The following is a 23,535-nucleotide window of genomic DNA, read 5'->3' as shown; positions in this document are numbered from 1 at the left end:
GTGTCTATGAACTACCACTACTGCACCAAATAAGTTTATTGTCAAACATGAAGTTCCCAGACACCTCGGCCTCATGTGTCAGATCCATAATAGCTACAACAGGTACACATGGTAAACTCCAACAGTGAGTCATACTTTTTGTTTCCGGAATACACATGATGTTGACACAGTACTGTCTGGGCCATAGCTGTAAGTGGACAATCATTGCCTATGTATCATACCTACGTAAGTATACCATGGACAAAATATGTGTCAAAGTTCTGCTATCAGGACATCAGCATTGCAATCACATTCTTACATCTGATACCAACATATTAGTCCCAGTGGAAATGTAACATATCCACACTGGTAACCAACATGCATGTTTTCAACTCTGAGGGGACATGACACATGTCAATGTACATTCCTCAAATAGCAAGGGGAAATTCTTTGCAACAGGTGTGAAGATGTTAGCTGTGTAAGTCATGTGAAATGGCTGATGGATACCACTGCATCACATACTGCTCTGACCCATCAGAAACCAACAAACACTGGAGATGACTTGCCCCTGCCAGCCTTAAAATCACACATACATACCCCCTGATACATAGCAGAGGACAGGGGGCAAGAACCTACCCACCGTTCTACTGTGACATTAGGGATGAGTGATCTGTTGTTGGGAACTAACACCCACCAGAGTAGCAAAAGCAGATTCCTGAAACATAAAACACAGTCATATGTGTTTTATTCTGTGCTATAGGACTGAGGGGCCCCATAGTTGAGTACCATGTTCCAAACCAACACGGATGTGCACACCTGATGCCAATACATGACCCGTGTACACTACTCTCTGACACATGACACTTCCCACCTTGTCAGAGGTAGCCTTCTGTCCGTCACTCGATCACCTGGTAAAGGAGCAAACATGAGTTAGGTCTGTACTTATCCCCTTGTGGCTGCTGTGCTGCCTTCAAATGATCATCGAACTCAGGATAAGCCACTGCCAAAATGCGGGCCATTAGGGAGGTCATGGTTGGATGGGCACCCCATCCTCGTTGGGAGGACAGCTCCATCTGGGCCTCTGTGATCTTCTGGGCACAGAGTCTCAGGTCCTCTCACCTCTTCCAACAGTGGGTTCTCCACTGGATGTGGACCCCAATGGTCCGCACCTTATTGCAATGGCACGCCAAATCCCCTTCTTCTGATGTGCATTGACCTGCATGGATGCGAAAGACAAAACAGAAAATTATGTCCACAAGTCCTACACAAGAACAGGTAGAGGTCACTACAAGTCAACCTGTCTTGACCATCCTGTCTACCTGTGGCACATAGCAGACATTGGATAGGGGGACACTACTGCTAACATTCCTCAGGGTATACATCACAACCACCAGCTCACTAGCTCAGCCCCTGCACTGACCAGGTAGTAGATCAGTGTGCTTTGTGTGACATGAGCAATCCACTTTACATTGACCAGGAATACGATATAACATATCACAAAATGGCAAGTGGCAGCTACACCAAAAGGCAATCATTGCACATATACATCTACAATCCCTGATGACCACAAATTGCCAGGAAAACATGCAAGCTTAGTAGTGTGGCATGATCTTTTGAGCTTCACATGCTGTTAATGGATACAGGGTGTGGTTACAGGCTGACACTGGCAGTGCAAAAACATTCAATAACAGAATAGATGGCAATATTTATAGAAAATGGCAATTGAAAAAGCAACTTTCTCTGCAGGCAGACCACGCACATCCACACATAATACAATGCCCCAAATGGTTAGATGCATAACAATGCTTCATATATCCCATAGCCAATTGGCAAGGCCTGTCATTGCGTGGAGCTTAGGGCTATCAAGTGTCATTTGCTGGTGTCAGTACAACAGTACAACAATGCCAGATGTGGCCACAGATGTATGTGCAGTTACAGAAAGGGCACAAGTTTGGTACAAAACTGGCAAACAACATGCATCAACACCCCCTGCTGTCATGTTAGCACATATGACCACACATCAGCCACATCTGATGATCGGATTTACCTGGTGATGGCTCTCATGACACCTCAGCTAACCATAAGAAACAATCACAAGGTGGGTCAGGGAACACTCATTGCACACTCTCCACAATGCTACAGGTCTCTAAACCTGTCACTTCACCGGCAGGCGAAGGAGACATGCACAGCTAATTGGGGAACTTTCTGGCCATGGGACCTCCAGACATGACACCACAGACACCGAGGGACCCAGTGGCCTGGAGGGTGAGGGGAGTGCCATGAGGGAGTCCAGAGTTGCAACATCTTCATCTGAGTGCTCCTCCAGTGGCCACTCCCTAGTGGGACTGGACCCATTGGGAACCACCCCTTTACCATCTCTGTCTGCCACCCCTAGTTCTATCACTACCCTCCCTGTAGCTCCCCACCCAGTTGGCTGTGCCCGCTTATCCTAGCGGGTGAGTGCCTCCTTTGCCACAGGCACCCCTGCCCTAGCCCCTGTTTCCCCTGCTACTCTCAGTGAGGAGGCTATTGACCTCCTGAGATCTATCTCTCTGGGTCAGATGGCCATTGTGAATGCCATCCAGGGACTGTAAAGCCAGATCCAACAGAGCAATGTTTTCCTGGAGGGCATTCACGGTGCAATCTGACCTACATAGGTCATTTCAAGGTTCCACACTGATGGGCAGCCAGTCACCCCTTGTCTACCGTTCCCCCTCCACCTTCCTCTTCCCAGTTCAAATCCCTCTTCCCCAACCCAGCCAAAGCACACAAACAGACTAGCATGCATCCACTTCAAAATCCAATGGAAGTGCAAACAAACATAAGCACCAAAAGACACACCACTGGCACGGACACAAACAACATCCACCTGCAGACACAGCAACAGTCACGACTTGCTCTGACACCCCCACCACCCACAGCATCGCAGACACAACACCTGACACACCTCCAGACACCACACAAACATTCACTGATCCAGCCACCACACTGATCCTACCAACAGACACTACCCCAGCAGGCCTTCAGACATCTACCCTGTCATCACACCCGCAGACACTACAACCACTGACACACCTACATGCAGCCCATCCACCATACCTGCATTCACTACTCCAACAGACAGCCATCCACCCCCCACACCATCACCCAGCACCTCCAAACCCCTCAGCCCAAGAAACATAAATGCCCTCAGTCAGCCACCCATCAGACCTCCACCCAAAACAAGCACACCTCCCTCAAACATGCACCCAAGACATCCACACCTAAATGTCAGACAACCACTCACTCACACTCCACACCCAACCCCCTTCTGATGACCGTCCCCATGTTTCTAAAAAATCTTTCTTTACTAACCTTGACCTTACCCCTACTCACCCCATGACACCCTCAAAAGATCTGTTTCCCTTCCCAAGGCCATCTCTTCTGCTTCCAATGCCTCCCCTACCCTCCTTGCCAGCACCCATGCCCCTCCCCCCTACCAAGAAGGGGTCCAACCCTTCAAAGAAGGCCCCCCTCCCAAATCAAAGCCAAAACCCACCCCTCTAAAGCCCAAGCCTGACCCCCCACTCCCTGAGGTGTCTGCCTGCCCCCTTGATGTCCCTACCTGTGAAGATTATATGGCAGTCAGGAGTCAAGTTGGGGCACCATTTAGTGCCTTTGTGACAGTACTTTTATAATTATGGACTGGCCAATAGTCTGAAACTGTCATATATTTTGCTCAAGCTATTTGTTAAAGATAACCAGTTGTTGGTTTTCTCGTTACATCTTTGTCCTGCATTTCCTTTCCTAGGTTTGAGTTGTTCCTGGCTGACATTGATTGTGTGCCAGTATTTTGTTGTATGTGCTGCTTCATGTATTTTTTTAGCTGTATGCGCAGTGCTGTTGTCCACCAGTGGTAAGGTGTGTGTTGTGCGATAGGTATGTTTATGTAGCTGACATGTTGGTGCCAGTGTATTGTGCTGTGCTTATAGTGATATGCGTTTGTTGTGTTGATGTGCGATGTGGTCTTGTATGGTGTATGCCTTGTCCCCTGATGTGGCTATTGTGTACATGTTGTATGTGTTGTGGAGCCTTTTCAGTGCAGACATGGAGTGTGTTGAGTTGTGCAAGTGTGCTTGGCTTTGGTGCAAATATGACTATTTCAGTGTGTGTCCCTCAGTGCTGGCTGGTGTCTTGTATAGTGTTCAGAGTAGTGTATGCTTTGTATCCTTGTCCTTCACCCATATGTGTGCCTCTGTATGACATTTGTTGTTGGTATTACTTGTCCATGAGATCTGAACAGGGCCTGTTTGTGTGGGCATGTTTTTGTGGGCCTTGTTCAACATGAGATGTGTCCCATTATGGCCTCCTTCCATGTATGGTTTTGCTGCTCACACCGCTGCTGTGCTAGTGTTGTTGTGATGTGTCACTTTGTGTGCTTTGACTGTTTGTGTCTGCATGTATTGTGCATGGCATAATAGGTTAGATGTGCTGTGTGTATGATGTGTGTGTCGTTTTCTGGGTTGTATGATGGTGTTGTTGTGTGGGTTCCTTTGCATATAGATGTACATGTGTTGTATGTGTATTCGGTTCCTGACCAGTGTTGGTTATGAGGGTATGACATGTTATTGTATTTGTGCAGTTGTTGTGTTGTTGTTACAAATTTGCATGCTGTATGGGAATCTGTGTGCATGGGCCTTTGCTGTGTTGCCATGCATAAATGTGGCATAGTGACATGTGGTATGTTTGTGCTGGCTGACATGTGTGATATGTATATGTGGGTGTCCTTGATTCAGTATGTGAGTGTGTGTGTGTGTCACTATGCTGTTACGTGTGAATGCAGTGCTTCGTACCCCCCTCCTTATGGTATGTTACGTAATTGTACAAATTTACACATTTTGCAAATATAACAGATGAGTGTGTGTACTTACGGTAGTTGTCGTCCATGTCCCCGATGATTCTATTGTCTCTCAGTGAGCAGGAGCAGCGGCAGGATGTCTTGTTCTGGTTCCATGGTGAGTCCGGACATGAATGGCTTCATGGAGGTAAGTGTCTTCTTTTATACCATTAGTTTCTGCTATGTGCTCCATGGTGGTTGGACTGTGGGGGTCACATTTGCAATGTGCTACCTCCTAATAGGTCTAGAGGAAACATGGTCTCCGCCGGACTATGTGTGCCTCCAGATGACTGCTGCAGTCTGTGCTGGCTGGCACTGACGGCGGACCGCTGGTGATCTTCTGTGTGCACTGCCGCCAGACTCATAATTTGGTAGTCCACTCCACCAGCCTGTTGGCGGTCGGACAGCCACTGCCAACATGCAGGCCACGGGACCGCCAAGCTCGTAATGAGGCCCTTAGTTCTAATCTGTTGTAGAGAGCTCCTTTTCACCTGGGCAGTTATCAATGAATGCTAATGTTTAATAATAAAGTCAGTACAGTATGTATAGATTATTAATTATCTTGTTTACAAACTTACAGCTCTCACAAGATGATCACGGAAGCCGAACACACAATCGCCTGTATACACTATGTGAGGGCTGTACTTCCTGTCCACTGTTCGCAATCTGCTTGCGAGATTGTACATTTGGAATTAACTTCACCAGAGTATTTTATAGCTGTTTTGAAGAAAGTAAGTGATTCAAAGTCTTGTTCAAAGTACAGAAATAGTTGATGTATTGTTACATTTGAGATATTGAGAAAATTCTCTGTATTTTATGATCATGCAGCCCTCTCATAAGACACCCGCAAGATGCCCAGGATAAAAACAAAATCCTAAAGAAGGAATGTGATGGGTTCAGATGGATGTCTTTATTTAGCAAAGAAAGATTCATTCCTTGTTGCATAATTTGCCTTTTGGGCCTTTCTATGATTACAACTTTTTGGCTACCACTCTGACTGATTCAGATGACAACCCTATTTCTGTTCCTGCCTGTCAGCTACCTCAGCTACCCAGGAAGTCCTTCGTCTGGCAATTTTTTCAGATTAAGTTTCTGCCAAATGTATAACTTGTAACATATGCAAAAAAGAGATCAGCAGGGCAGCTGGAACAAGCAATATTCAATGATTATCACTGGGATGTGGCAAACGTTGGGAGCTATGCTCCATGTTCAGCCTGAGTTATCCTGTGCTACAAAGCTTGATAACTCACTAGGGGCATCCACATCTTTCCACCATGGTGACAGTGTACCTGCCCAGGTACTCACCCCTCAAGCAGATAACAACCTGGCATATCTAAACAAGGCCCTTTTTTATTGCTTATGCAAGGACATTATTTTTTCGTCTGAGACAAGCAGGAGTATATTGTACTGGCTTGCCCATGATCATATAGTCCCACCTACCCTGTAGCTTTATTTTAACATTGTTTTTTTCACATTTTTCTCTTCTTTATTTTGAAGGAGGTGATGTTTTTTCAGCTCCCAGTTTCTTGTTTTTGGTCTATCCCTTTACAAGGAAAATATATTTTAGTTAAAAATGTTGAAGAACACAAAGAAATACAGTTGTTGAAACGTTACTTGAAAAGGCGCTTTTCAGAGCTACCATATACCTTCTGCCTTTGAAGTAGGCAAACTTCAAAGGAAAGTCTCTGTTGTTCACAAGATCCTGCCTTGCCAAGCCTAGCCCCAGACACACACAATGGGTTGGGAGACTGTATTGTGTTACGGCAGGTACAGCCCTTTCAGGTGTAAGTGACCACTCCTCCTTCTTTCCTAGCCCAGATGACCCATCAGGATATGCAGGCTACACCCCAGCTCCCGTTGTGTCATAAACAGCCCACCTGTCAGCCTGACCCAGACAGGGAATACACCAGCAGGCAGAATCACAGAATATTTTAAGCAAGAAAATGCCCACTTTCCAAAAGTGGCATTTTTAAACTGACAATTTAAAAAACAACTTCACCAAAAGATGTATTTTTTAATTGTGAGTTCAGAGACCCCAAGCTCCACATCTCCATCTGATCCCAAAGGGAAACTGTACATAAAAGATATGCAAAGACAGCCCCCATGTCAACCTATGAGAGAGATAGGCCTTGCAACAGTGAAAACCACATTTGGCAGTATTTCACTGTTAGGACACATAAAACACATCAGTACATGTCCTATCTTTAGCATACACTGCACCCTGCTCATGAGGCTACCTGGGGCCTACTTTAAGGGTGCCTCATATGTATGAAAAAAATAAGGTTTGAGCCTGGCAAGTGGGTACAGTTGCAGATCGAATTGACAGCTTACAACTGCACACATAGACACTGCTGTGGCAGGTCTGAGCCATGTTTACAGGGCTACTCACGTGGGTAGGAAAATCAGTGCTGCATGCCTACTAGTAGCGCTGGATTTACAGGCCTTGGGCACCTCCAGTGCACTTTACTAGGGACTTACTAGTAAATCAAATATGTCAATCATTGAAAAGCCAATTACACACACAATTTATTCAGGGACACTTGCACTTTAGCATTGGTCAGCAATTGTAAAGTGCCCATAGTAACATAACAGCAAAAACAGAGTCCAGCACACAGACAAAACATGGGAAGCAGAGGCAAAAAAGATAGGGGCGTCAACACCAAGGATGCCAGGTCTAACAAGAAGCAAGGGATTGTGAAAGTGCTGAGGACAATTCAAATTGAAGTGTCAAGACATCATTTCCTCCCAGGACTGTTATGATCTATTTTTGGATTACTTTAAAAAGCCAGCCGAGAGCCATTCATTGCACATCTGGATCCAAATGTTGTCAGTCTATTTGTGGCAGCTGATTAGTATTCATGCAGCATTGAGGAGCATTGGGCATTATTGATTTCTGTGAGAAGAGTAAGTACATATATTTCTGGTGTTTCCCCTTTTTTCATCCTGACCGTCTGTTATTTGTGATGTCTGGAAAAAGCAAAGAACTGTTTACCAGGTCTCAGCAATTTGAGCTATTTTTAAAAGGAAGACCATTTTTACACCAAAGTTCCAATACCTGTGATGTTGGTAAATTGACTATATGCACACAAAAAGTCAGAGCAGGTATCCCAAGTGCATATATGAGTGAAGCAATTGAGGGTGCATGGTCACCCAGATTTTTTTTTTCTGGACCCTTTTTTTGCAGGACTTAGAAAGTTGTGTATTGTTATCCCTGCTAATCAGAAGTAAAGAGCTTGTGCTTTAGCGCTACAACATGCTGTATATTATGCACCTATGGCATGGAAAGTTAGATGTCCTCTAGTATATAGGTGCATATGTACTGATAAAGGGAACATTTAGGTGCTGATTTATATCTTTTCATTGTTAGACAGACGGTCAAAAATTGTTAGCGATTGTAGATGACTAGGTAGATGTCATCGGTACAACAGATTAAACTCCATCAAACCTTCTCCATCTCCACTGCTCTCAGAGTCCTCTGTCAGCAGAGTACTGGGCTACAAGTGACTGATGATGCATTTTAACCAGCAATCTTCTTGCCAAATTAGGACTTTGCTTTTCAGTGGTTATACATGGTGGCTAAACCTCCACACCTGACCTGGCAGTCTTCAACAAATAAAAGGGGACAACACAGCCCCTGTACTTCACCAAATTGATCGTTCACCATGAAACTGATATTGCAAGGCCACGTTTACCTATTGTTCGACATGGTTGATGATACACAATGTTTGCTACAGAATTGCAAGTATGTTTAATTTTTCTTAACATGTTTTCCCTGCTTCAAAAGTTGAGTGTGTTTTACTCAGAATAAAATGGTCACACAACTCCAATACTCATTATGGTTAATTCTTAATACATTGCACTCATTATTATGTTGCTTGTTTTATATTTATATGATTTCAGATACTTATGAGTTTGGCTCTTTGCTTGGGTTAGGGTATGAGTTTGGGTAGTTGTTTGGGTGGAGGAGTGGTTTTGGAAGGGTGCATTGTTGAGGGTAAGGTTGCTGTTTTGGGTGGGTGATGCGGTGTAGATAAGGGCGTGGGTGTGGTGCTGGTGTCTTTGGTGGTGCAGTTTGGTTGTGGGTGAGTCTATGTGTGTGATATGCTGGTGCCTACTTTGGTGGTTGTGGTCCTGGTGCTTTGGTGTGGGTTTTTGGGTGTGGGTGAGTCTGTATTGTGGTCACCAGTAGGTACTTACAGTTAGGTTTGCTTTTCCATAGACAGAATGATTTTTAGTTTGCTTATAACTTTGGAACCGTTTTGTGAATCTTCACGAAACTTTGCAAAAAAATGTTAATACACCTCACCTTCAACATGGAAAGTTTTGGGGTGATCCGTCAAGCAGGATCGAAGAAAAATAAGGTTCCAAAATATAAAATCCCTATGCATTTTCAATGGACTTCTTTAGACATGGTTACAGCAGAAATTGCTAAACAGATTTACACCAAATTTGCCTGAATCTTGGTTTGCAGATTGTGCCTTTTGTGATTTGGTGTGAATCCATTCAGTAGCTTTAGAGAAATTAGCGGTGACAAATAATTGTATGTTTGGATGGTTGGGCTCGCGGGAGTCCCACAGGAGTCCTGTTCGAGTGCAAATTTAAAAATTGAGACCTGTGATTGGTCAGACATCCCATTTTTTCTGTGAGCCTTCATGCTCTTGTGGGAGAGAGAAGCTCCCCAAAATCCTGTAAGACTGAGCACTCTGATTGGCTGGCTGTTGAAATGTTAGAAATGAAATTGTGGCCATTACTGTGAAAAATTTGAGGTGAGGTGGAAATTAAATAGAAAGCTATGTTACGGGGAAGCAGAAAGTTTTGCTATCCCTCCAAGTTTTGAGAGGATGTGTCTAAGGGATAACCATTGTGAAGAAAATAAATGTATATAGTTTTTAACTAATCTTTATGATCTGGCAGGACTCTCTCAAGATCATGTAGAGTAAAAAGTGGTAGATGAGTTTTGAATACACTCCATTAGTAGGAATGCATATTGAGGTCATTGTTTTTAGAGGTGTGTAAGGGATAAGTATTTTGATGAGTAGATGGTCTGACAGGAGAGGCTAATCTGTGTACACGCCCTCCTATGCACAGCCATCATCTGAGACAGAGGTCTAACAGAAAAGGCTAGTCCATATATATACAGTACTAACCACACCCATCATTTGAGATAGAGGTCCCACTAGAGAGGCCACTCTCTACACTGTCCACTACCCACACCTGTCATCTGAGAGAAAGGTCTAGAAGGAGGTTGTAGCCAATGTAGCACCCTACTATGCACAGCCATCTTCTGAGACAGATGTCTGATAGAACTGTCCTGTCTAAGTACACATCCTAATACGTAGACCCATCATCTGAGAGGGAGCAATTAGTGGACAGGTAGTCTTTCTCCATATACCCTACTATGAACGCCATCATCTGAGAGAGAGGTCTTTAAGGAGAGGGCAGATCATGTACACACCTTACTACGTACCCCAGTTATCTGAGAAAAAGGTGTGGAAAGAGAGGGGAGTCATGCGGAGACTCTACTATGCACACCTTTCATGTAAAAGAGATGTCTGAGTAAGGAAGCCAATCCCTCCCCATACCGTATTACGCACAGCCATCATCCAAGAGAGGAATCTCAATAGAGAGGCCAGTCCTGCCGTATGCACCACTACATACTCCCATATATGCCAATAGACCCAATTCAGGTGGGTGGCTTCTGAGTTTATGAGTCAAAAATTGTTTTATATGGTCCGTCGCCAGCTTGAAATTGCCTCTCCTTTATTAGAAAGCAATGGGGGAAATACATTCTCCCAATTATGTTTTTAGAATATCCCACTTTCATCCTCTAAAATGTTGGCATATATGTACACCCATCATCTGAGTCAGAGGTTTGTGTGCAAAGCCCAATCCTTCTCCACACCTGCTATACAGGCCTGTCATGTAAGAGAAAGGTCTCAGTGGAGAGGATACTCTATACTATATACTACTATTTTCCCACAATTCTGTTGCGATTCGACAAGCCTCTTGCAAGACTAGCTCACAAGCTTCAGGGAGTGAAACTTGCTGCATGGACATGAACAATCTTGTGAGCCTCTCTCATGAGACCCACATGGAAAACTACTGAGCCTGCCACAAGATGTTTTATGATCCTGCAAGAGTCTTGCAAAATTGAATGAGGGAAGTGAAAAAAGGTCTGAGGCTCAACCAATAGTTTCCATCCTTATTGCATGCGTAAAGAAATGATGTGATATGACTGGGTGCAGCACCAGGGATAACTCAGATTGCTCTTGGTAATTCGGAGGAGACAGATGCATGTTGGTGTTGTCCTCACAGAAGTGACTGAATTTGGAACTGAGCCATACTAGTGTTTCCAGCTGTATATAGGAAACTCCTCCAAGTTCAGGTAATTAGAAATATACTTTATGAATTTTACTGAGAAATGTCAGTAAGTACTACTGTTGGTAAATGTATTCTATACAGGGTTTAGTGAGCCAAAAGCTGTTTATGAAGGTTCATGTTTATTAAATTAGGGAGGTAGACTTTAGAATGTAGAGAAATAGCACCGAGTATTGGATCTTATGTCAAAAAATGAACTGTTCAATTTGTATGTAATGTAAGTAAAAAAGGCAGTGTTCCTGAAATTATAAAACAAAACATCTGCAATCAGATAATACAAGGCTTAGGGTTTTTATGAACCTTACTGTGCACACAATATACCCCTATGAGACGTTTGAGTGGAGATGTTGCCAGTTCTAGAATAAAACACTGTGCTCACTGTTAGGAAAGGTGTGCAACGAGGAATGAGTTACTTTACAAATTGTTATGGAACCATGTTTGAAGGCATGTTGTAACTTAATTGTGGATAGAAAATGCAGTGTTTGAGGCTTTGAAATTATTTAACAGAAAGGAAGATGAAATTAGTGGCACAATACATATAAATATATGATTGTGGGTGATAAATATATAAATATTCAGAGAATGTAGTGATGTATCAGTGTTATCTATAACTGATCAATTTGTAACTTAAATTGTTTGATTGTTTTGTGTTCTTTAGGGAGAAAATGGAAAACATAAGCTCTGAAAAACAGACTTGAGATATCACACAATAAATGAGGAGTAAAACAGAAAGATGGTACAGTAACTGTGTGGAAGGTCAGGAAATAAATTAATTGTACAACCCTGCAGAAGCTTGTTCGGTGTAGCTCTACTCTACTTATTTTTGATAATAAAATGATCTGTTTACTTCAGCAACAAAAAAATGCATATTTTACATAAGGAGGGTTGTTATATGTTTGGGTATTGAGTACCTGGCAGTCACAGTGCCAACCAGGTTCAACAGATGTGAACTCCCCTGAGAGGTTATCAAGCTCTGTAGCATGGGTTAACCCAGACTCAGCAAGGTGTTAAAGGTGCATAGCCCTCAACTGTCGCCACATGCCAGTGGTACCCATAGTGCATTGGTTGTTCTTGCTGCCCATTCTGAACTCCTTTTAGTATATTTTACAAGTCAGCAAAGATAAATAATAATTGGTAAAGCTTGTTGTTTTTGCTGTTGTAGTTTATTAGTGTTGTTACTGTTTGTTATACTGTTAAATTGTTTTTTTAAATACAATTATTGCTCATTTCTTTCCTTAATAGCTTTTAAAGATTTGAAAATAAACATAGTCTTCTAATGTTGACTTTAAGTGACAGTTTATTTTTCAAGAACTGTAATTATTCTCGTGCATGTATAAGTATGTTTAGGGTACTATAGACAGATAAGTGATTCTTCCCATTGTAGAATAAAGATTTTTATATAGGATGTAGGGTTTGGTAAAGAGGTGAATGCATTCTCATAATATACTACACACTGATGCCTGCTGGTGGGAAGGGCAGTTCTTTTGCACATCTCAGTATATATGTTTGTCACTCTGAGGTTTAAGCTACAGCACAGAGCTCTGTGTTTGTGTATACCATACTATACATACCTGTCCCCATAAGGAGCTGTCTGAGAGAGAGAGAGAATAGTGTGTCCTTCCATTAAAATGTGCACACTCATTGTGCAAGACATAGTTGCCAACGGGAAAAATATTCCATTTTACCCGCTACCAACGACTCTCATTATTATATGAAGAGAGTTATGAGCAGAGACAGCAGTTTCTAACCACATTGTATTTTGCACATGTCTCACTCTAAAGAGACGCCTCAACTGAGAGGGCAAAGTGTTTTGATATCATAGTCTCTATAGTTGTTATGTAATATATTGTTGTGAGTATAAAGCTACTTTCAAATGTATACTTTACTTGTACTTCTTTGGTAATGGGGAGATGTGTGGCCATAAAGGTAAGCCGCTTTTCACACCCTAATCCAAAAGACACATCACAAAAAAGAGGTCAGTGTTCGTAGACCCTATACTATGCAAAGTTATCATGCAAGAAACTTGTTTCAGGAAACCGGGCAGTTTCTCCCCACAACCTACTATCCATACCTGCCACCATAAGAAGTGGTATGATTAGAGAGATAAATGTATCTTAAACTCTACTAGAGACACCACTTACCCTTGTAAGATGTGTTAGCAGAAAGATGACTTCCTTTCCAGACAGCACTTCATATCGATGTTGTTCTGAAGAGAGGTATGAGGACAGATGTCATTGGGTTAATGCAGGGTGGAGCAAACTCTTGAGTGGATAGGGAAATCTATTCCTACACACTACTAAATGTGATTATCTCCATGGGGACAGGTGTCAGTGGGTGTAGGAAAGTACCATCTTGCCTGGCATGTTACCCCCATTTTTTACTAGTATGTGTGTTTGTTTTTGCCTGTGTCACTGGGATCCTGCTAGCCAGGACCCCAGTGCTCAGAAAGTGTGCCCTGTATGTGTTCCCTGTGTGGTGCCTAACTGTATCACCAAGGCTCTGATAACCTGAACCTCAGTGTTTATGCTCTCTATGCTTTTAAAATTGTCACTGCAGGCTAGTGACTAATTTTACTAATTCTGATTGACACACTGGAATACCCTTATAATTCCCTAGTCTATGGTACATAGGTACCCAGGGTATTGGGGTTCAAGGAGATCCCTATTGGCTGCATCAGCCGACCCCTGGGGCCTGGGCAGCTCAGTCCCAGGAAGGCAGAACAAAGGATTTCTTCTGAGGGAGGGTGTTACACCCTCTCCCTTTGGAAATAGGTGTTAAGGGCCTGAGAGGATAGCCTCTCCTGGCCTCTGGAAATGCTTTCAAGGGCACAGATGGTGCCCGCCTTGCATAAGCCAGTCAATACCGGTTCAGGGATCCCCCCCAGCCCTGCTCTGGCATGAAACTGGACAAAGGAGAGAGGAGTGACCACTCCCCTGACCAGCACCTCCCAAATGGAGGTTCCCAGAGCTCCTCCAGTGTGTCCCAGACCTCTGCCATGTTGGAATGCAGAGGTGTGAGGGCACAATGGAGACCTCTGAGTGGCCAGTGCCAGCAGGTGACGTCGGAGACCCCTCCTGATAGGTGCTTACCTCTCTCTGTAGCCAAGCCTCCTCTGAGGACTATTTAGGGTCTCTCCTGTGGATTTCTCATGAGATAATGAATGCAAGAGCTCACCAGAGTTCCTCTGCACTTCTCTCTTCGACTTCTGCCAAGGATCGCCCGCTGACTGCTCCAGGATGCCTGCAAAACTGCAACAAAGTAGCAAGAAGACTACCAGCAACATTGTAGTGCCTCATCCTGCCGGCTTTCTCAACTGTTTCTTGGTGGTGCATGATCTGAGGGCTGCCTGCCTTCACCCTGCACTGGAAGCCAAGAAGAAATCTCCCGTGTGTCGATGGAATCTTCCCTCTGCCAACGCAGCCACCAAACGTCTACATCACCGGTCCTCTGGGTCCCCTCTCATCTTGACGAGCGTGGTCCCTGGAACACAGGAGCTGGATCCAAGTGTCCCTGACAGTCCAAAGTTGGAGGAGGTAAGTCCTTGCCTCTCCATGCCAGACAGGAAACCTGTGTACCGTGTGAACTGCAGCTGCTAGGGCTTCTGTGCACTTTTGCAAGACTTCCTTTGTGCACAGCATAGCCCAGGTCCCCAGCAAACCGTCCTGCATTGCCCAACTCGCTGAGTTGGACTCCGACTTTGTGGGACCCTCTTTTGTTGTGCTGAGACGACTGCTGTGCTCAGATCTTCTGAATGCCTGTTCAGGTGCTTCTGCTGGTGCTGCCTGCTTCTGTGTGGGATCTCTCTGTTGCTGAGCACCCCCCTCTGTCTCCTCCTCCAAGGGGCATCCTCCTGGTCCTTTCTGGGCCCTGCCAGCACCCAAAATCCTCAACTGTGACTCTTGCAGCTAGCAAGGCTTGTTTGTGGTCTTTCTGCATGGAAATAACTCTGCATCCTCCAGCACGACGTGGGACATCTTCTGACCAAAGGAGAAGTTCCTGGCACCTTCCGTTGTTGCAGAATCTTTGGCTGCTTCTTCCACCCGGAGGCAGCCCTTTTGCACCTTTATCCGGGGTTTAGTGGGCTCCTGCCCCCCCTGGACACTTGCGTAACTCTTAGACTTGGTCCCCTTCCCTGGCAGGTCCTCAGGTCCAGGAATCAGTTTTCAGTGCTTTGCAGTCAGTTGTTGTCTTTGCAGAATCCCCTATCTCGACTTAACTGTCTTTACTCCTACTTTTCAGGGTCTTGGGGTGGGGTGTCTTGGACACCCTTAGTGTTTTCTTACACTTCGTGCGACCCTCTACACACTACACTAGGCCTGGGGTCCATTTGTGGTTTGCATTCCAATTTTGGAGTATATGGTTTGTGTTGCCCCTAGGCCTATTGTCTCCTATTGCAGTCTATTGTGTTCTACAGTATTTGCACTACTTTGCTGTTTACTTACCTGATTTTGGTTTCTGTGTATATTTTGTGTATTTTACTTACCTGCTAAGGGAGTATATCCTCCTAGATACTTTTGGCATATTGTCACTAAAATAAAGTACCTTTATTTTTAGTAACTCTGAGTATTGTGTTTCTTATGATATAGTGCTAAGTGATATAAGTGGTATAGTAGGAGCTTTGCATGTCTCCTAGTTCAGCCTAAGCTGCCCTGCTATAGCTACCTCTATCAGCCTAAGCTGCTAGAACACCTCTAATCTACTATTAAGGGATAACTGGACCTGGCACAATGTGTAAGTACCACAAGGTACCCACTATAAGCCAGGCTAGCCTCCTACAGTGGGGATGCTTGCATCTTTTATTCTTAGTATGGAATAGTGAGGTCTTACATGTGAGGTGACTACAATCCCAACCCTACTATGCATACTACTGAGCCTGGGAAATGTGTGAATGAAGAGGCAGTGTCTTTTTTCATCCTACTCTACAGACCAGTTATCTTCTTGCAAGGTCTCAGTGGAGAAGCCAGTGTCTCCCCATAGTCTAGTAGGATTTTTAAGAAGTAAGCATTGTAATGAAGGGAAATGGAAATTCATCTTCTAAAGTATTTTTATGATCTTTCAAGAGTCTTGCATGATCGCATTAAAAAATGGGTAGTAAAGGTCTGAAGTAAATGAAATATACCTATTATAACAGGATATGTTTAGTGAAAATGCAAATTTGATTATAAAAGCACACTCTTGCGAGAGGCTAGAGAGTGTAAAGCAGCAAACACTGCCCCTTTGCAGTGGATGCGACGGACTGTGTATCTGGCTCCGTAAGAGGTTGTGAGTGTCAACCATGCTATGTATGAAAGCCTTATTACACTCACGAGTGTCTCACAAGAGTCATCAAGAAAGAGAGAAAGGGGTACATGGTACAAACAACAAAGTTGCATAGTAGAGGGATGCTGCATATGGTGTTCTTTGAATCGGGCATGAAGGGTAGGAGGCGGACCCTTGTGTCTTTCAAGGTGTTCATTGAGTTACTTGCTGATGGCTTTTTCCAGGATCTTGGATGGGAAGGGGAGCAGAGAGATGGGGCAGTAATGTTTGAGCTCGCTGGGTAGGATGAGGGTTCCTTCAGGAGTGGTTTGACCTCTGCTTGTTTCCATGTTTCTGGGATGGTGACGATATTTATAGTGGTGTTGCAGATGTGCATGAGGACACTACATATATCCTTCTGACCCAGGATGAAGATGTAGTGTGGGCAGAGGTCATTGTGTGAGCCAGAGTGGGTTGAGGTCATGAGAGCAGCTGTTTCCTGTGTGGAAAGTGGCATCTGTGGTGAGGTGGCTGGTGGAGTCCTCAGATGAAGCTAAAAAGTAATCTAAAAAGTAATTTTTAGGTGGCAACAGGAAATTGCTGTAGATGGCAGTGATCTTGTCATGGAAGTAGTCGGCAAGAGAGTTGCAGAGGATGTGGTAAGGTTGGCTGTTGGGTGGGTAAACTCTTTTATGATCTTGAAGAGTTTGTACAAGCAGTTGGTGTTTTCCTCGATGAGGCTGAGTAGTACAGCCTACTTTGCTCCTCTGACGCAGCAATGGTACTTGTTTAGTGCATCTTTAAAGGTGGTGCAGTCTGCGGGCTCCCTTCTGCGACGTCATTGTCTTTCCAGCCTTTTGCATTCTCTCTTGTGCTTGCATAGTTCGGGGGTGAACCACTTGGCAGGCATGCTGGATCTTCTGGAGGTGGAGCTTTTTGCAGGGGCTACTTTGTCATCACTGTGGCTGATCCATTCAGAAAGGTTGTTGGTGTCTCGTTTGAGGTTGTCGGAGATGCATCACTATTACTGATGCAGCACTACATACTTGAAGTATGATCCTAGCACTTGGTTCCTGATGGCTGCAGTAAAGGATCATTTATAAATGTTACCTCTAGATTTGGGATTTAAACTTGGGCCTGGGATTAATCTACAAGAATGGTCAGTGGATAATTTATTCACAGTAGTGGTGTTAGGCCTGACAGTCTTAGGGTATTCTTCCCCAAAACTTTTTGCCTGTTTGCTTCACATTTATCCTGATTTCTTTTTGTTAGCCTTAGACTCTGGGCACCTTACCACTGCTGACCAGTGCTAAAGTTCATGTGCTCGCTCTCTAAATAATAGTTTGATTGGTATATGTCTAAATGCCATTTTTAATTTACTTATAGGGCCCTAGTAAAATGCTCTACAAGTGCTCATGGCTTGTAAATTAAATGCTACTAGTGGGCCTCCAGCACTACTTGTCTCACCCACTTAAGTAGCACTTTAAAACATGTCACAGGCCTGCCATTGCAGCCGCAATGCAGTATTACACTGCCATGTCGAATTGAAATTTAAAACCCCTTGTCAAGCCTTAAAGTCCCTTTTTATTACATTTAAATCACACCTAAGGTAGGCCCTAGAAAGCCCATTGGCAGGGTATTATGTAATTAAAAGCTAGGGCATACTTTTGAGTTTTACATGTCCTGTTCTCAAATTAGTTTACTACGGTGACTCCTACTCCTTCCGTAGGATAACATCAGGAATTCCTTATTACTTTAATAAGCTTTAATTCCTGATTGGGAAGGGGTAGATCTGTCATGTTTAGTACCTATGGAATTCATATGATAAATCCTCTTTAATGGTAAAGCATGGTAAAGCCAGATTTATTGTTACAATTTCAAAAATGCCACTTTTCGAAAGTTGGCATTTTCCTGCTTTTAGCTCAGTGTTACTGCAACCTGTCTCCAAAATACATCTGGGATGGGGCGACAGCTGGGCTTGTACATTAACTGTAGACAGCCATACACAAAGGGAGCTTAGGTGTGACTGATGGACCATCAACATCCTGATGGGCCATACAGTGCAGGATGGCAGGGAAGAGCTAGCCACATACTCACACTTACACCTGCATAGGCTGTATCCTGACCCTACCCAAAGGACTGTTTAAGCCCCTGTAGTGGGACTGGATCCAGGACAGGAAAGGAGGACCTCTTTACACTTCAAAGCCTTCTTTCAAGTCTCCCACACTTCAAAGGCACCACTGGGTATAAGAACTGGACTTCTGGCCCTATCAACTCAGTGTATTTCTTATCCTATGGATTCTCTGCCAGCCAGAAGGACTGCTGTGCTGCTACAAGGACTGCTACTCTGCTGGACCGATGTTCCAGAAGAACTGCTTTCTTGCTGTGCTGACCTGCTGACCTCCTTGCCTAAGTGAGAAGGACTGGACCCCCAATCGTTGATCCCAGAACCAGAGTGATTCCAAGAGCTTGCTGGCTAGCATTTTGTTCTTCTGAAGTCTCAGGGACATGAAAAACATCCAGCTCATCACTTAGAGCACCTGGACTCCGCCATCTGAGAGTCATGCACTGCCAAGTGGTAAACATCCAGTCCTGGGCCCTTGAAAGTAGGTATAAAGTGCTACAATTGCCAAAATCCATGCTCCAACACCATTGCGCTGCTCAGACTTGGTGCATCTCTATGTCTGCTGATTTATGCTGATACACTGCTGCTGCTGTGAGAATCGAGGGCACCACATTGCCACCGATGCTGGCCTATCACCACTGCTGAGAGGATCAGGAACATCACATCGCTGACTGCATTGTGCATCGCTTTCTTTCCTGATGCATCTCGACTTGGCAATGCTCAAAAGTAATGCATCGCCTACATCCTCAGGATCAACCCCAATGCATTGACTCCTTTGTTCCTCACATCTGGTTTTCAGCGTCAGCAGGCCAAGGCTGGTACCTGTATCCGACGTGTGCTCCATCACGGTCAGCCTCACTTTTCAAATCTGACACCGTCCAGAATGACCAGATAGCATGGTTTATGCCTAATGCTTTTAAGCACTATATTTCAGTTTATTATTTAACATTTTTATCTCGGGTTCTGCAAATTGGATTTTTGTCTTTTTTTTTCTTGTTCTGTTCATTAAATTAAGCCATATTTTCTTAATCAGGTGTGGTATCTTTTAATGTGATATTTCTACTGTTTTATTGTTTGACATGTTGCACAAATACTTACTATATTGTGTCTTAGGTTAAGCCTGACTGCTCTGTGCCAAGCTACCAGGAGATGAGCACAGGATAATTTAAGATGTGTTTGTGGCTTACCCTGACTAGGATTGTGGTTCCGGTTTTGACAGGGTGCACACCTCTGCCAACCAGAAGCCCAATTTCTAACAGCTGGGATACATACCTGCCCTCTTCAGTAGTCTGAGGCTAGAATGGGAGCTGGTTGGTATCGGGCCACAAAGCATATGGTCACAAATTTTGCAAGTTCCATACTACCTTGCTGAACATTAACAGCCTTTCTCATTACATAACGCATGGAAAGATTCTGCCTTTTCTTAGTGTGAAATTATCAGATATTGCACTATTGCAGAAAAAGCACTTATCTGAGGTTGAATCTCAGAAACTGAAAAGGGAGTAAGTGGGAGCAGTGATAAGTAGCAGCTGCACAGCAACAGCAGGGATGACCTACTGACCCCAATAGTTTCAAAAAGTGTGGAGTGAGCCTATTTAGAAGGTCCTCCCTCACAAAAGCATCAAGACTTTGACTGATTCTGATAGTGTACATAGTTTTGTAAAACTTAATTTGTGTTAGGCACAATTTACTCACCAAAGTCATATAAATTGCACTTTTCAGCACTGTCTAGGTTTCTAAATCAGTTTGGCACTACTTTTGTACTATTTGGAACATATGAACTGTATTCAGCCCCTCACCTAATTCGGGACTGACCAGTATGTCTGAACATCTTCAATAGCAATGACAGAGCAGCACTAAAGACTGCTGAATGATCACATTCTCCTGAACTAGGTTATCCTTTTCTCTCTGGGACCAATAGGCAATGTCCCATACTGATTACTTCCTGATGCTAGGAGATCTAGTGCCCCCAACAAAGCAGTGCATTATCCTTGTAGGAGGCATCACCAACCATGTCCCGTTCACTTGAGTTTCTGCCTGGGCCACATTGCGTCCAACCCACACACTGGCACTTAAAGACCAAAGCATGTCAGACTCCCCATGATAAGGCTACAGAATAGAATTTTTGTGGGAGATAATGAAGGCTCAGTTGCTAAATGCAATGGGCAACACATCATGGATAAGGCTTAGGACGAGGGACTTGGCCAATGCTATGCAGAAATCCAGGTCACAGGAAGAATCTCTACAAAAAAGAGAAAGTGGCCTGATGGTATAATACATCAAGAATCCCTCCCCCTGAATAAATGTCACCTAAAATGTGACAAAAGCGACCCTGAATCCTTTTTTCATGAAATGTTTTCATTAAACAGACCATGGTGAAAATTAAACAATGGCACTGCGACCATTGAGACAATGGTGATAGACAGCTGACTCCACGACTGTAACAGTGGGAATCACACATTTTCATTGCTGAAATCCACAATAAAACTGGCTGCCTACATACACATCCTTTTGTGCAGTCATTATATCTGCCTACATTTTCTCTAGAGGATCTTGCTCTGCTTAAAGGGGGGGCTATCTAAAGAGGAGGTAGTGGAAGCCATAACTAGCCTCTCCTTGTTGAAAACCATCCAGATAGGATAGCTACCTAGGCAAAGTTCAATAAAACAGGAAAAGCATGTGTCACTGCAGTACTATATGTAGCTTTCAAAGAAGTTGAAGATACTGGCCCAGTACAGTCCATCTCTGAAAGGGCTGCTGTCTCTCTCTGCTCTAAAGATGCCAATGACATGCTTCCCTGCTTAGCTATCACTGCATAACCCTCATTAATTTAGATGTTGAAATTCTAGTTAATATTCTTGTGCATAAGTTATGTGACGTCCTTGCTCAACCATTTACACCAGGTGGGCTTGGTGCCTGGTCACTCATCTAGGAATCACCTATGTACATTGTCACATCTGATGTAGATTTCCCAGGCCAATTAGACAGACCCCCTTTCCTTCTCGTTAGATATCAAAAAGGTTTTTGATCATGTAGAGTTGAGTGACCTTTTTAGAACCCTTGGGAGTACAAGACATAGATGAGCATTTATATCCAAGGTTCTCTGGTGTACCCAAATGCAAACATTAATTGTATTTGTTTCCAGAGTGAATATCATTGAACGAGGCACCTGCCAGTTCTGTCCCTTATCACTTCATCTCGTTTCCATGCGCTTTACAGAACAGATGCTGACCCTTACTAAGCCAGACTCCACATAGGTATAGTTGTTTCAAGTCTGAACCACCGTCCATGACCCATATCACTATGAGAGCCTGTTCTGGTGACCTGGACATGTGATGTGTCCCTGGTGGTCTTAGATATCTAAGTGCCGTCTGAAGAAAATTGTTAAAGAAAATCTGCCTCTTGTAACCAAAACCAAGTCTGATTCTGCAACATGAAAATATCTCAACCTGTCCTTTTGGGGGTGGAAACTATGAAAATGACGGTGGCACCCATGTACAATTAAATTTTGGAATGTTAGTGTGGCCTCTAGGTGGCAGAGTGCACCCTGCTCAAGTAGGGACCACAATCTTAGTCAGAGCAAGTCACAACACTGCCTAAATTACCCTGTGCTCCCCCTCGGTTAGGTTGACATAGAGCAGGCAGGGTTAACCTAGAAGGCAATGTGTAAAGTATTTGTGCAATAACTCATACAATAACACAGTGAAAACATAACAAAGGGTACTCCACACCAGTTTAGGAGAATAGATAATATTTATCTGAATAACCATAAGACCAAAATCAAAAAAATCCAATATGCAAAATTCAAGATATCACTTTTTAAAGGTTTAAATTAGTCTCAATCCTTAAGAATCTGTGGTTGTATCCTTGTTGGAAAGTGTATTATTGGTAAGGGCAGGTAGGTACCTACACTTAGCATAGACCACAACTCTCCCACTTGTGTTCAGTCAGGGTCTCAATAAATTAAGACCGGCTCAACCCTTGGTAGCTTGGCAATGAGCAACAAGGCTTAACTTAGGAGACAAAGGGCCTCATTACGAGGCTGCCGTTCTTTAGATGGGTTGATGGCATGTAGAGGTCTCAATCAAACAGGATGGCACTGATTGCAGGTTTTACCACCAATAAAAGGCTAGCAAAGAACAGGTGCAGGGGGCCATGGGGGCCACTGCACTGCCCATGCACTTGGTATGGGCACGGCAGGGGTCCCCCTGCCCAGCACTAATGCAATGTTCACTGTTGACTATGCAGACAGTGAACATTGTGAATGTGCTGATGCACCCTGTAGGCTACAGAATTTCTGCCGGCTCCATTTTTATCTGGAGACAATGCTGCCACCAGTTTCCCGCTATTTTCCGCTAGGCTGACGACTATAAACCTCGGTTTCCATCTGTCAGCCTAGCAGGAAACTTGGAATAGTTCCGGTGGGTGGTCACCACTACGGTGGCAGCCACACTGTCTGGAGTGTGGCAGACGGGTGTTCCAGTCAGCCAAACTCATAATCAGGTCCAAAGTATGTAAAGCATCCAAAAATCACAACACAATAATAAAATAAAATACAGGAAACCGTTTAAAAATCCCAAGACATTTTTAAAAAATAAGTTATATTTTTATCTTTAAATTGACAACAAAACAAAAAAAAAAGATAAGGCAAACCGGAGGTATGTATTTTTTAAGATTATGGGGGTCATTATGATCCCGGCAGTCGGTAGAAATGTGGGGGCAGTCCCGCCAAGAGGCTGGCGGTACATACCACCACATTATGACATTGGTGGGTTGGCTTAAGCCAACCCGCCAATGTACCATACCGACCACCATGGCGGTAGCAGCCACCGGGCCGGAAATACCATACTCCGACCCAGCAGCTGTGCTGTCCCGCCGGCGGCATTATGACTCTGCCTACCGTCATAGTTTTCGTGGCATTTAAAATGTCATGAAAAGC

Source organism: Pleurodeles waltl, chromosome 2_2 (genome assembly GCF_031143425.1).
Source record: "Pleurodeles waltl isolate 20211129_DDA chromosome 2_2, aPleWal1.hap1.20221129, whole genome shotgun sequence".
Taxonomy (NCBI): Eukaryota; Metazoa; Chordata; class Amphibia; order Caudata; family Salamandridae; genus Pleurodeles; species Pleurodeles waltl.
This window is presented reverse-complemented; position numbering follows the sequence as displayed.